Source organism: Anthonomus grandis, chromosome 18 (genome assembly GCF_022605725.1).
Source record: "Anthonomus grandis grandis chromosome 18, icAntGran1.3, whole genome shotgun sequence".
NCBI classification, from domain to species: domain Eukaryota; kingdom Metazoa; phylum Arthropoda; class Insecta; order Coleoptera; family Curculionidae; genus Anthonomus; species Anthonomus grandis.
In genome coordinates this window covers 2,056,940-2,073,074 of record NC_065563.1, presented here as the reverse complement: position 1 = coordinate 2,073,074, position 16,135 = coordinate 2,056,940, and positions in this window count along the sequence as shown.

The window sequence follows — 16,135 nt, the reverse complement described above, 5'->3', positions numbered from 1 at the left end:
CACTGTGAACCCATATATTTCTGTTACTTGGCTTTCTCATTCTTGTTTCATTCTCTTCCTCCTCTAAAGCAAGGGCTATCATGCCCAAGTCACTATTTCGAAAACTACTAAACATTTTAACTATTAAAAAATAAATAAGACGACAGATATTTCAATGTCACAGCAATGGAAACGAACGGAACACTGGCGAGACCCGGAAGAGTGTGGCTTGAAGACAAACGTACCGAGGGACGAGCGCCACCCGGCCGTGTCTCGGTCCTGGCACGGTCCGGATATGTGTGTCCCAACCTGAAGAGGAAGAGGAACAATACGCGACAAACACAGATTCAGAAATAATTGTAAGCACGGACATAGACACTAAATCAATAGACTTAGATACCATAGACTTAGAAAGGGGCGGGGTCATTGAATTAGTAAATTTGGCCATAGAAAATAAAAACAATATCCTAAAAGCGACATCCAGATACTCCGGAACAAAGCTATCTTTCAACAAGGAAGATCAGACTACGGTCCGGAGTCACCTGGAAAGTCTGACAGATATCTTGATTAGACTATCGGTTAAAGCGGGGGAAAATAACAAAATACAAAGATTAGAAAAACAGATAAATGAACAGAACCAAATCATAAAACAATTACAAAAAGATATGATACAAGTAGTTAAAAACACGACGAAAACAACGACACATAAAAGAAAAGACACAGACTTAAGCATCCAACAAAAAAGTATAACAAACAAAAATGCAGAGGAAAAAGAAATGCCATCCACATCCTACCAGAAAAATACAAAGACAAATAAAAAACAAAAAGAGATAATCTCGCAAACATATACACAATCACAAGTAAAAACACAAACAAGAACTAAACCACAAAACCAAATAGATAGTGACAAAGACAGTGAATGGGAGGTAGTCTCAAGAAAAAATAACAATAAAATAAATAACAATCATGAAAAAGGAATAACAACAAAAAAGACATACGCAAAAATAATTAGCAAAAACAAACAAGTACAAAAAGAGCCCGATAAATGGAAAAGCCCAACAAAAAGAGTAATTACAAACGAGACAAAAACAATAATCACACAAATCGAAAGACAAAAAGACGGGAAAGAAACCTTAAAGAAATTTAAGTAAGACTTCAAACAATACAAGAGGGGTATAGTTGATGTAATAATTCTTAGGGAGGGAAAAATAAAAATTATAATGACACAAGACATATACGAACAAATAGCTTAAGAACTAAAAGAAAAGAACTACATTCCAGAACAGAAAAGAACAAGAAAACCAAAAATAAAAATAACGGGGGTAGAAAAGAAAGGATATACAGATGATGAAATTATACAAGTAATACAAGAAGACAACGAATTATTAAACAACCTATACCCAGAGAAAATAAAGGAGTGGAAAGTAATGGCCAGAAAACCATTCATGAACCCACACAAAGAAAACATAATAATCGAAATTGACCCTGACACAGCGAAACATGTACTAAGACGAGAACAACTAACAATGGACTATAGACGATACTACGTAAAGGAAGACATAAGCGTAGCCTTGTGTTACAAATGCCAAGAATTGGGACATACGGTAAAGTACTGCACAAAAGCAGAAAATACATGCTATAAATGCGGAAAAACAGGTCATGAACCGGTCAGTTGACTCTTTGACTTGAAACCTCTTTGACTGTAAAAACTGTAAGTTGGCCGGGGTACACAGGGACAACAAAAAGAAGCAATAAGACGAAACATAGACTACGGACAGACAGATGAAGAGACAAGAACAATAGACATGGAATAAAAATGGCTCTAGTAATAGTGCAATTCAATGTGGACAAGGGTAGAGAAGCGATGATACTTCTAGAAAACAAGATAAGAACAGAGAAACCGGGAATTGTGCTATTGCAGGAACCATATAACAAAGGACACATAACAGGATATACGAGACACAGACTGGACATAAAAGACAAGGTAGAAATTTGGGTGGACAAAAACATAACAGCAACAACTAGACAAGACTTATCTACAAACAACTGTCATACAATACAAATAAAAACAAAACAAAACAAACACTTACTTTTTTCTTCAATCTACGATGAACCGGGAGGCAGAAAAAACAAAAAACTAGACGAAATAGACAAACGTATAAAAAATATAAAAGAACAACACATAATTGGAGGAGACTTTAACGCACATAACGAAGCGTGGGGAGGGACAATAACAGACGAAAGGGGAACAAAAATAATAGACTGGGCAGCCGAACGAAATTATAACATAGTAAATAATAAAAGGGAAGGGCCAACTTTCAGAAGTTCAAGAGGTAACAGCTACATAGATCTGACCATGACGAAAAACATAAATATAGAAAATTGGCGCGTGTCACAAGAGGAAACTCTGAGTGGGCACGCGTATATTTCTTTCACAGTAAAGACAGAATGTAACACAAGGCGGCAAAGACAAGAATTGAACCTAGAAATAGAAAAACACACATGGGTAATGAACAACACAAGAGAATTAGAAACAAATGCAAAAAGACTCCAAGACATATGTAGCCACGCATGTAGAAATATAGCAAAAAAATGGGTAACAGAAGAGCAAAATGAGTGGTGGACCGCGGAATTAGAAATGAAAAGAAAGCAATTAAGAAGACAAAGACTGATTATGCAAAGAATAAGAAACGAACATAACAGAAAAATATAAAAAAAACAGAAACGACTACAAAAAATTAATAAAAATCGCAAAATTAAGATCGATACAAGATAAAATCGGAAATACGACAGAAACAGACCCGTGGGAAAAAGTATGGAAGTTCCTGAGAAGAACATCCAGACCGCCAAACATGAACATACAAAGAGAAGATGGAACTTACACCATAACGGAAGATGAAAAAAAATGACTATTTAATAAATAAATATTTCCCGAAAGACGACATAGAAAATGATACAACTGAAATGAAACAGATAAGAAATAAAAACAGACAATACAGAGAAAGAAAAGAGCCGAAAATAGGCAAACGAGAAATTGAAGTAATAATTAGTGAATTAAAAAACAATAAAGCAACAGGGGAAGACAAAATCCCTAATGAGGCTATAAAACAAATATGGACAGAAATAATAGATAAGCTGGTAGCAATATATAACAAATGCCTAGACATGGGCGTTTTTCCCCAATGTTGGAAAAAAGCAAATATATGCTGGCTCCCAAAAAGTGATGGCGGAGCAAGACCAATAAGCCTGTTACCCACACTAGGAAAAATACTACATAAGATAATAAACAAAAGACTGCAAACACACTTAGAAAGATTCAATAAACTAGATGAAAGACAATTCGGATTCCGGGAAGGACGAGGGACCATAGACGCACTGCACAAAATAACACAAAAATTAAACAAAAAGACAAGTAGACACTTTTTGATGGTGGCCCTGGATCTCAGCAATGCTTTTAATAGCGCCTGGGAGCCTTTCCTGAGCAAGGAAATGGAAGGGGCTGAGATCTGCGGGTCACTAAGAAGGGTATGTGAAAGTTTTATGACGGACAGAAAGATAAAGACGGGACGAGAAACAAGACAAATAGAAAGAGGATGTCCACAAGGATCTAGTTTGGGACCAACCCTGTGGTTATTGGTTATGCAGGGTTGGTTCAGAGACCTGGACGAAGCAAGACAAGACTGGAATAGACAATACGAACAACAACATATAATAAACGAAAACTGGGAAGACGATCTAGTACACGCACAAGCATACGCAGACGACCAACTACTACTTATTCCTGGTAAATCGGCAAAAGAAATAGAAAGAAAATGGAAAATAGTATGGAAAGCGTGCAAGAAATGGGAGCAACAATCAAAGGTGAAATATAATGATGGGAAAACTGAAATAATGTTCTTACCCAAGGGAGGAAACATAAGACCACCAGTAATAAAGACAGACGGCACAAACATAGAACAGAAAGAAAGCTTGAAATACTTAGGGTTAATAATAGATAAAAAACAAAATTATATAGAACACATAAAAAATATAAGGACAAAGACACAAAAGGTATCAATGAGAATAATGGGGCAAATTACAAAAAAATACGATTATAAAAAAGCAATTCTACCAGCCATACTGTATGCATCAGAAATATGGGGAACAAAAGCAGAAAGTGTCTTTGCAAAAAGACACTTAGAGGCTGCAATGAGACCATTATTAATAATTTGTACCGGGACATACAGAACGACGTCAAACGCCGCTCTACAAGTATTAGCTGGGGTGGCACCAGTGTGGATAGAATCAAAAGAGAGGTTCAATTCATATGAGCTAAGTAAAGAAGACATAGAAAAGGCTAAAATCAGAACAATAGACAAACCACACCCAAGTTACCTAGACAAAATAAACTATATCAATCAAAATACAGCGGTCCACATATACGTAGATGGCAGTCAAGGAGAAAATGGAAACGGAATTGGTTTAATAATATTAGACAATGAACAAATAGTAACAGGGGAAACAATAACAAAAGGTTTTAACTCAATACAAATAGAAAAAATAGCGGTCTGGAAAGCAATAAAATTAGCACTCGATAGTGAACTTTATCAAAAAGTAATTATAAATACAGATTGTAAAGTTATTATAGAAAACTGGGATAGCAAAAAAATAAAAACAAGATTGGACGGACACATAAGAAAAGATATAGAGAAACTAAGAGAAAAGAATATAGACATAGACATAAAAGGAAAAGCAGAAAAGACAGATATATAAAACAAGCGCATAATCAGGCAAAAAGAAGGGCTACGATACAAGAGGTAACTTGGGACCTGAAAGAATACGTTTACCAGGATAGGACAATAAGACGACTAACAAGAAACGAACAAATTAAAGAAAAATGGCAAAGTTACTGGGAGAGTGTCGACAAAGGCCGATCAACATTTAAAATCTGTAAGCAAGTGGGCGATGAACTAATCCAGCTTACGCACAAAGCGGTACAATTGGCGACAGGACACGGTAACTTTGAACATTACTTACAAAGATTCAACCTGAAAGACACAGACGGATGATGCACATGCGGACAAGGACAAGAAACTAACGAACATATAATGCAGGACTGTACAGAAATAAACAGACACGAAACGAGACAACGAATAATATTAAAATACGGGGATTTAGAATTAAAATTAAGGGGAGAAACAAGGAAAACAAATAAAACACATAGCGATAAATTAAATGAATGGGCAAATGACGTAATCAATGACCCAGAAAGTGAGGCGCAGTAAGACCATAACTAGGATAAGATTCGGACAAAAATGATAAATGAAACGACAAAATGTAAAATAATAGTAGATAAGATAAGATAAGAAACAAATAAGAACAAATCCAAAATTGTACAATAATAAAATCTGACGAACTATAATTAGAGCATAAGAAGTTAATGTAAGATATGATGTTATGAAAAATAAAGAAAAAAATAGAAAAAAGAAAAAAGGAGCTTTCCCCGGTGTTTTTAGGGGGGCCAGTATTCGTTGACACCGCAGGCAGACTTGTACTGTCGGCGTGGTCGCGATGATGGCTCCAGGCGGAGGTTGGTGGGATCCCTTGACGGTGGCTTCGACGGGATGGTGGGTGGCATTTTAGCCATAAATGGGACAATTTTTCAGATTCATACCGGAAGGTGGGAAATTCAAGTTGCATGTAGGCTTTCAGCACCACCCAATTTAATTCTGGAGTCTGCAAATTGAAAAAGGATCCCGATTCTTGGATTGCATGAAGCTACAGTCACCATTGGCTTAACAACATTCCAACAGCCAGGATTAGATGTTATGAATGCTCAGCAGTTTAAAATGGATGCATATAACCGGATATTGACGACGAGAAATGAAGAGATTTTTATGCACCACCTATATGAAGATAAAGTAAATACCAGAGTCGTTAAGTTATTCAAGGATATTACCATACCAGCAAATTCAGAGGTGGTAGTTAATGCTACAACTGGAGAAAAAGAGGGAGAAACTGTTTTGATTGAGCCCATGGAAAACGGCAAACTATATGGTCAAGGAATTTTTCCAGCCAAGACGTTATCTACGCAGAAGAAATCTACTGTTTTGATTCGAATGGTCAATTTAAAAGGATATGATCAACACCTGAAACAAGGAGAGAACATTGGCGTATGCTCTGAAGTAGTGGCAGTCATGAAAAATGCTGATAGAAGTCGTTATTCAAACAGACCTTTTCCTGTATGTTTACAAAACCTATTTGAAGAATCTTCTGCCAATTTAACCATAGACCAGTGTAGTAAATTGCGACGTCTTCTTGAAGAAAATCAAGATGTGTTTTCCTTGCACGATAATGACCTGGGAAGAACTGATTTGGTGCAGCATCGAATAAACACTGGAGACAATGCTCCGATTAAACAAGCACCTCGAAGAATTCCGATAGCTAAACAAGGAGAAGTTTCCTCAATGCTTCAAGAAATGAGGACACAAGGAGTGATAGAACCTTCTCAGAGTCCTTGGACATCTCCAGTTGTGCTAGTGAAGAAAAAGGATGGATCCACTAGATTTTGTGTAGACTATCGGCGACTGAATGACATTACCAAGAAAGACAGTTATCCCCTACCAAGAATTGACAACACCCTGGACACGCTATCAGGTTCACAATGGTTCTCAACACTCGATCTAAAGAGTGGATACTGGCAGGTAAAGATGTACCCAGAAGATAAAGAAAAGACCGCATTTTCGACTGGAACAGGACTTTGGCAGTTTACAGTAATGCCCTTTGGACTCTGCAATGCTCCAGCTACCTTTAAGAGACTTATGGAAACAGTTTTACGTGGAATGACTTGGGAATCATGTTTAGTTTATCTGGATTACGTCATCATACTGGGAAAAACATTTGAAGATCATTTAAAGAATATTCAAGAGGTATTTGTTAAACTGCGAGGGGCCAACCTGAAGCCTAAGTCCTAAAAAATGTTGCTTATTTCAAAAAGAAGTTCGATACCTTAGCCATGTAATATCAGAAAAAGGTGTCGAGACTGATCCAGATAAAGTAGGGGCAATCGAAAATTGGCCACGACCCACTCACAAACACCAGTTAAGAAGCTTTCTGGGCCTTTGTACCTATTACAGAAGATTTGTAAGAAATTTCGCTAATCTTGCAAAGCCTCTACATAAGCTTACGGAGGACAAAATGGTATTTAGTTGGTCAACAGACTGTGAAGAAGCATTTCAACGGTTAAAAAGGGCACAATGCACATCTCCGATTTTAACACATCCGATTCCTAGACAAACTTTTATTTTGGATACCGATGCAAGTAATGTTGGTGTAATAATAAATAATAATGTGTGGGGCCGTTCTATCACAAAAATATAAAGATGGCGAGCAAGTGATAGCTTATTTCAGTAAAACGTTATCAAAACCAGAAAGAAACTATTGTGTCACCAGACGAGAGCTATTGGCAGCAGTAAAAGCTATTGAACATTTCTGATTACTTTAGTAAGTGGCCCGAGGTTTATCGGATTCCAAACCAAGAAGCAACGACAGTAGCTGAAGTGCTGTTCCAGAACTGGATTTGTCGATTTGGTGTACCCAGAGAGATACATTCAGACCAAGGAAGGAACTTTGAGTCACAAATATTCCAACAAGTATGCCAGTTGCTGGGAAGCAATAAGACCCGTACAACCCCACTACACCCTCAGTCTGATGGAATGGTTGAAAGATTTAACCGCACATTTGAAACCTATTTGAGGATGGTGGTAAACTCTAAGCAAACCGACTGGGACACCTGTATACAACCATTCCTATTGGCATATCGTTCTTCTATCCACAAGTCAACTGGAAAAAGCCCGGCAAAAGTTGTCTACGGTGATGAACTTCGTTTACCTTTGGACATTATTACTGGAAGACCCCATAAGTCTGAAGCAAGGGATAAGCACGGGATAAACTTCATCTAGAAAGTAACAAAATGAAATCGCGTTATGACATAAAGGCAAATTCTACCGGTTTTAATCCTGGGGATAAAGTCTGGTTATACAATCCACGGAGGATGAAGGGCAAGTCACCAAAGCTCCAGAAGGATTGGGAAGGTCCATTCAATGTGGTCACCAGAATCAACGACGTGGTGTATCGTATCCAGCGACATCCGACAATGAAGATGAAAATTGTAAACATCGTCCGGCTAGCGCCCTATCCTGACTCAGGTGGTCCCATGTTTGATCGGGACGATCAACGATTATACTTTTTATTTTAAATTTTCCTATAAAATACAACACAAATAAGTTAAATTAACGTTATAATGGTTGTTAAAATATAGCTAAAAATTTCTTACGTTGGAAATTTGCGTCGACTTGACAACAGAGAATCGGCAAATATGTTCGTAAACAAAACACCCCTCTTGCCCCTGCGCACATGTTGGACTCAAACAAAGTTGTTGTTTACTAATTCTAGCCTTTCAATGTTCTAAGCAGTTGAGAGTACAATATGTCAACATGGGGCATAACTCGATGAAATACATTCAACCAAAAAATAAATTTAATGTCCTTTAATAATCTTGAAAGTGCACCTGCTTTTCGGATGGTATCTGATTGTCTGGATGTAGATTGTATTTGTTCCATACACTCTATTAAGGCTTTTTTATTTTCAAAAACCATGTTAACGGTTCTAATTTTAAAATTCCACCTTGTAGCAGATGCTCTAGGAATTCAGACATTAATAAATTTAACTGATGCGCATAACAATGTATATAATAGGCGTATTGAAATTTATCTTGAATAAGTTTTTGCACACCACGATGAGCACCACTCATGACACTTGCTCCATCATAACTTTGGGAAATTAATTGATCTGGACTTGTTAAAACGGAATTTAATGATTTTTCTATACAATCAGCTAAGCAAATAGCATTGTGGTCAGTGGGTTTTAAAAAAGTCCAAAATCTTTCAACGGGGGTCCCATTTGGTAAATTATATCGATAAACTATTACCATTTGAAAAATATTTGAAATGTCACTTGTTTCATCACTTATTACAGATACAAACTTTGAAGCGGCGATTTCTTTTTTAATGTGTGCTTGACAAACGGAAAGCATACAATCTAGTAAATCATTTTGGATATCTTTAGACGTATCTTTAAGCACAGTAGCTTGCTGCAAATGATCCTTTAGTGCCAAGTCCAATTCGGCAGAAAAATTTACGAGGCCTCTAAATATTCCAGGATTTAATGAGTCCTGTTTTTCATCATGCCCACGAAGGGCAAGTTCAAAGGCGCCACAGAACTTAACACAATTTATAATTTTCGATAATACATATCTATTATTCTTTACTTGTTGGTTATGCTTTTCAATATTTAATCGGTATGCACTATTTAATTGTTGCCGGATATCTTGTTTACCTAATAAATTAAATCCTAATTTAGCGGATATGTGTAACTTTGAACATTGATGCTTTTTAAGTTTTTCGGATAAATGAACTAAGTCCACACCACATTTTGTCCATTTTGATGCCTCATCTCCATATAATAAACACGGAAAACAATAAAGAGTGTTAGTAACTGAACTCCCGCACAACCAGTCTGTTTTCTCGTAAATGTCCATTTTAAAAGACCGTTTATAGTCCCGATTTTTGCCTTTGGTTACGTTGCTTATAACTATATTTGGCTTTGGACGACCAATATTTTTTATTTTTATGCTCTCCTCTAACAAAAGTAATGAAAATTTAATTGTTTTTAAATATTCCACGGTGACTAGGGTTGCCAAGTGTCCTCCTTTCGGGAGGACAGTCCTCCTTTCTTGCTGTGAGCTCTCCTTTCTCCTTTTCTACCCAAATGTCCTCCTTTTGAACTGCTTTTACACTAAATCCTGCTTTTAATTTTTAAGTCAATTTAGCGGCTATTTAGCGACTATCTTTATTTTACTATATTTATCGCTATTATTTTCTTTTATTTAAGAGTTTCTTACGCTAACATTTCATATAGCAGTCGATAGATGTCTCGCCCTTCGCCCGTATAGTTGTTTTATTTTTGTAGCGTAGGTACCGTACGGCGGACGGCGGTATTTTGTAACCAATAACCATAGACGTATAAACAAGGATATGTCCTTGGTTATACGTCTATGTTTGTAACAGACGGCGCCGGCGGCGGCGGTGTAGGTCCGGCTGATTTTTTTGGTGATTTTAGATTTTAGTGTTGTCTTGTCTCTGTTTTAATAATATCTATCAGCAGTGTGGCCAGATTGAGCGATTTATCGCAATTTGGGCTACTACAGGCCCTATATATTGAATTATGGATCAATCATTAACTTCGACTCCAAAAAGTAAGAAAGTGAAGCGTTCCAGCTATTTCAATGACGCCTGGCTTAAAGAGTTTTCCTGGGTGAAAAAATATCCTTTTAATATAGAAGAAAATAAAAAAACAACTCAGGCATATTGTGTAATATGTAGATCGCATTTTAGTGTAGAATATAAGGGATATACAGCTCTTTCTAACCACGAAAAAAACTGCCAGTCATCGTTCAATGAGTGAAGCTGCTTCAACGAGCAAATCAATAACAAATTTTTATGTTAAATCAAACACTGATGAGGAATTAACAGTCATTGCTGTAGAAGTTGCCAATATTTATCATTGTGTGAAACATAGCATGTCATACAATTCATTGGACTGCGGTTTAAAACTAGACTCAGAAACGTTTTCAGATTCTAAAATAGCAAAAAAAATATCTTGTGGAAGAACAAAAGCTACTGCTATAGTTCAAAATGTTTTAGCACCTTTTATTTTGGAAAATATTGTTTCTAATTTAAAGTCACAAGATATTTTTTTTGCTATACAGACCGACGCATCAAATAAAAAAAATAGAAAGTTTTTTCCAATTTGTATACAATATTTTGATAAAAGCGGTATTCAAAACGTAGTTCTAGATTTTGTTGAGAATAATGATGAAAGTAGCGAGAGTATGTTTAAAATGCTAGAAACCTCATTAAAAAAACTACACTTAGATTTTACCCATATTACAGCCTTTAACGCGGATAATACAAATTCCAACTATGGAAAACACAATTCTTTATACAAATTAATATGTGACAAAAATAAGAATGTTTTTAAAGCTAACTGTGATGCTCATTTAATCCATAACAGTTTAAAAAAATCTTTGGGAAATTTAAATCTAGATGTGGAGAATATCATTCTAAAAATTTATGCTCACTTTTCCAACTCGGCAAAAAGAAGAGATAAATTCAGTGAATTTTGCGATTTTACTGATACAGAATTTAAAGAAATTTTACGTCATGTAACAACCCGATGGCTATCAATGGCACCGGCTATTGATAGAGTTGTGTTGTTATGGGATGCTCTAAAATCTTATTTTCTATCGGCAGAAGATTTACCAAAGGTAGTTAAATCAGCCTTGTTAATCTCTACTGATAATGAAATTCCAGACAAGGTTTTAATATATTTAAACTTTTTATCCCACATTCTAAAAATTTTTCAAGACACGGTATTAAAACTAGAATCAAATGACACAACAGTTTTAAACATCTTTCAAATAATAGAGACATTTTTAACTAAATTATCTGATAGGGTCAATAAGAAATTTTTTGGATTTAAGGTTATGGAGCTTTTGAAAAAAATACCTGAAAGCGAAAAGAAAAGTATTGAGGCAGATTTTGCTTCATTTCTAGAGATTGCCATAAAATATTGTAAAGATAGATGTGAACTGGACCAAAATTCAACTTCACATTTATTAAGCAAAATATCACTAAGTGAAAAATGCTTTAATTAGGATGACATTATTAATGTTATTACGCGGTTGCGTTTGCAGGACATAATAGGATTAGATTGTGATAAATTATTTGACGAGTGCCAGGTATTTGAAAAAGTTTTTGATAGGCTGAAAACAGTAGATCCTAATTTTATAAATCGTGATACGGTAGCCAAATGTAAACATTTTTAATGCAATCGAAATTCCCAATATTATTAATATTTTTAGAGTGATACCATATATTTTAAGCATGCCAGCTAGTTCCGCTTTTCCCGAAAGGGTTTTCTCTGTTATGAACACGAAGTGGCGAGATGAAAGAAACAAAGCTTCAAAAGAGCTAATTAAAAGCGAAACTATAATTTTTTTTAATCAGCCCGAAAAGTGTGTTGATTTTTACAAAAAAATAAAATCAAATAATTCTTTATTATCTGCCGCAAAATCTGAGCAAAAATATAAATTTTTGTTTCCCTAAGAGCTGATAATTATTATTGTATGTCGTTTTATCAGTATCTGTTTAATTTCTGTCAAGTTTTTCTTAAGTTTCGTTTTTTATTTGTATTGCCACAATAGGCACTTCTTTTAGACTGATTCGTTTTGCGTTATTAGATTAAGTTTGCATATAATATTTTCCTTTTTTTTTGTGTTGTTAATTTTTATTATTTGTTCGTTAGAATTTATTTATTTTCGTTACAAAATTTATTTACGTTATGTTTGCAAATTGCAATATAAGAAATATAATTTATGTTTGCATGAAATTATACATTTATTAAATTTTATTACATCATGCTTCCCGCCCTACGAAAACCTCTCGTTCTTCCATGCAGGCATGCACACCCCCTCCCCCCCTCTTTCCAGAAAAGTCCTCCTTTGGCTTGTGGAAAACTTGGCAACCCTAACGGTGACGCTGCTCACCGGTCCCGCCATTCTTCATCAAAAAATAAGAAAAACAAAAGTTAAAAAACCAAACAACGCAAGTACTTTCCAATAAATAAGTTAAGTATTAAATAGCAATACTGCCACCGATTTAAAAACAAAACATCAAAAATTTCGCGCCAACACTCCCAATGATACAGTAAGATCACAACCAAACTGTGCACACGGGCGAGGTAATTATCGCAGCCTGTCGCGGGGCAGCAGGCATGCAGGGACCAACGGCTCTACCAATCAGAACTCGGGGCGCGATAAGCACGATCGAGCAGTGAACGACAAGATGTGGTGAGTCGTTACCGCGCGTTGTGCGGAGTTTTCGCGTGTCGCGGTAGGTATTGAGATGGATTAGAATTTAAAATAAATACTTAATTGCGGTTCTGCTATTTCCTATTTAAATTCTTTTTTAGATCGAATAGAAATAATATTAATTTAAGAATGATATAGAATGTTTGTTGTATGTTTTCTGTTTGTTTAAAAAAAATATTATGGGAGTGCACGTGCACATGTGCACTTATTGAGGAACCGCCACTGATTTTAGTTTACATATGCATAATTGTTATCGTATAATTATATTACTAAATTTATATTGCACACAAAATTTAATTTAAATGTTATGTAATTTTTGTTATTATTTTGTTCTATGAATAAACGCATAATGCATATTATTTAAATTAACCCATACATATATTTTTTTTTCTCTGTCATGAGATTACGTCTGTCCAGATTGCAAATTCTTTCAACATCTACAGGGCGTTTATAATCTGAGACGAGGCTGCGAAGTATAATTAGAAAATCAATCGACTTACCTGTAAGGAAGAGTGATCCTAATTATACGAGCAGCCTCGTCGAAAGATTATAAACAACCTAGCCCACAAGAATATTCCTTTTTACCCACCCCTAGCAATCTGGACTCTTTAACGCGTCGTCCTGCGTGAGCGACTAGTTCCGTCCGATGCGGGCGGTGCGGCCGATCCGAATTTATCAAAGTATAAAAAACTATAGCGCTGTCCTACGTGCAGTCGCATTGGTAATAAAAATGTTTCGTACGAAATTCGCGCGGTATGTCCGATCAAATTATTTGATTTTCCTTCGCTTGTCTTCCGATATGATTACGTTATAGTTTCTGGTTTACCCTATCCATCGATACGCGTACAAAGCAAAACAATTTTTTATCGCCATTCCGGCCAGACTCACACATCGTCATTCTGTTTTGCGTATCCGTCGAGTTAGCGAGAAAATAAAATTGTGTCGTACCGTATCTCCGGGAGTGAAATAAATTGTTTTTACTGTTTGTGAATCTAACAAATAATGTCGAAACGTAGTGCCTCACCAGCAAAAATTAGGAGTAAAAGGCAAAAAATTTGCAAATTACTACAAGAGTTGGAAATATTTAACCCTTTCGATACTAACGGGTGATATGTGTCCCACCAAAAAAACTGTTTTTAATATACGCATTTATTTTTAAATTAAATGTTTAAAAAATACTAGTGGGTCATATATGTCCGAGGCAATTCTTTTTACAAACGGGTGGGTCAAAAATGTATTATTTTTATATCGGCTGTTGTCCCAGTAGTATTATCCAGTTTTTGAAATTAAATATAACTCGTGGGCTTTATTTTGAGGTTAGATTGGATAGTAAATTTGAAATGTAAACAAGCGGTTAAGTGGCGCTCTTGTTTTTGTGGTTATTAAAGGTGTTTTTTTGTCTTTAAAAGTGAATTAAAACTATGACAAGGTAAGTTTTAGTTAAGGTAAAATATTGTATGTTGTATTTCAATAAAATAAGATGTCCCAGTCGTAAAATTAAGATTAAAGTGGAAATTTAGGCATTAGCTGTATGTTTCTTATAACGTCAATTTATAAGGCAAAAAATCATTGAAAATTGCAAAAAGTTAGTAAGCCTTTTGAATATGTGAATATTTTTTTGATATTTTTCGGTTGGAATTTATGCCTCTACACCTCGTAAAAATTTGAACATAATAATTTTATAAAAAGTTCCAATAGGTATTTAGAATTCAAATTAAATATTAAAAATAATACTGTATAATACGTTTATTACAGTTTACAGTACGTAAGTTTAAAAAATAATAATTACAGCATTTATAGTCGTTATGTTTGGTGAAGACCTACATGATATATATTTTTAAAAACCCATCAGCTGATGCTTACTTTTTTGTGCTTGCAGTAGAAAACCGCTAAAACCTAAAGAATTACAAGAAATGGCTATGAGTATTGACCAGTATGGATTATCCGATGATTCAGATATGGAAGATCCTTTTCAAGATTCCGGCTCTGAGTACCAGCCCTCATCCGAAAGTGATATTGAAATGGATTCACCTAAAAAGAAGAAGCCAAAACGAGTCTCCCAGGATGAATTAGCAATTATTTGTAGTACCGACAATACTTCCAACATTGAAAACGAAAGCCCTGAAAGCCTTATTGAACCTGAAGTAATTGAAGAAAACCAGGAGAATTCTGAAAATGCAATTTGTGACACTACAAACATTCATTGGACCACCAGTAGCAGCTTATTCCAGCCAGTAAAAACCATACCAAAAATAAAAATCCCTAGCATTTTGTATTCCGACATAACTCATAAATTGTCTGAACGGGAGTGTTTTTTCAAACTGTTTCCTAAAAGCCTGTTTCCTTAAGTCCAGAAAATCCAGGAAAGCTTTATTACATTGAAGAAGTAATGTCCTGTTTGAAGCATACGTTTTCAAAAGCGCGTTCGGAGAGCACATTTCAAAGCATAGATGAGTCTATGGTAAAAAGGCCGTTCAGCTCTTAAACAGTATCTTGCTCTAAAACCAATAAAAAGGGGCATCAAGGTTTGGGAAAGGTGTGATTCACAGTCTGGTTACGTATATGATATGAACATATATTGCGGGAAAGAAGTTGATACTCCAGATAGCACTCTTGGCCAAGGATTAGGTGAACGGGTTGTAAAGACCTTATGTAAGTCTATTAGAGACCCGGAGGTAATGGTATGCTTTGATAGATTTTTTGCTTCTGTTTCATTGATGTCTTCCATAAAATTTGCTGCAGTGAGTACATGTATGCCAAAACGAAAAAATGAAGAAAGGCGATTCTTGCTCTTTATTTAGCAACGTAGGTGTTGCTGCATACTTATGGAAAGATTCAAAAGAAGTAATTGTTCTCTCAAACTGCCACAGTTCTGAGATGGAAACTGTAGAACGGCGACAGAAGGATGGAACTAAGGCTACAGTGCCGTGCCCCAAAGCATTCAAAGATTATAACTCCTATATGGGAGGAGTGGATCTCTCAGATCAACTCTCCGGCCTTTATGATATAGACCGGAAGTCACAGAAATGGTGGAGAAAGGTGTTCTATAAACTTTTTCTTACTTTAGCCACAAATGCGTGGATACTTTTCAAAGAAGCTCACAATCGTGATGTTCCATTTATAGTTTTTTTAGTTAACTTAGCTGAATCGCTTATTAATTTGGGAAGAGAAAATGCAGGCATGGTA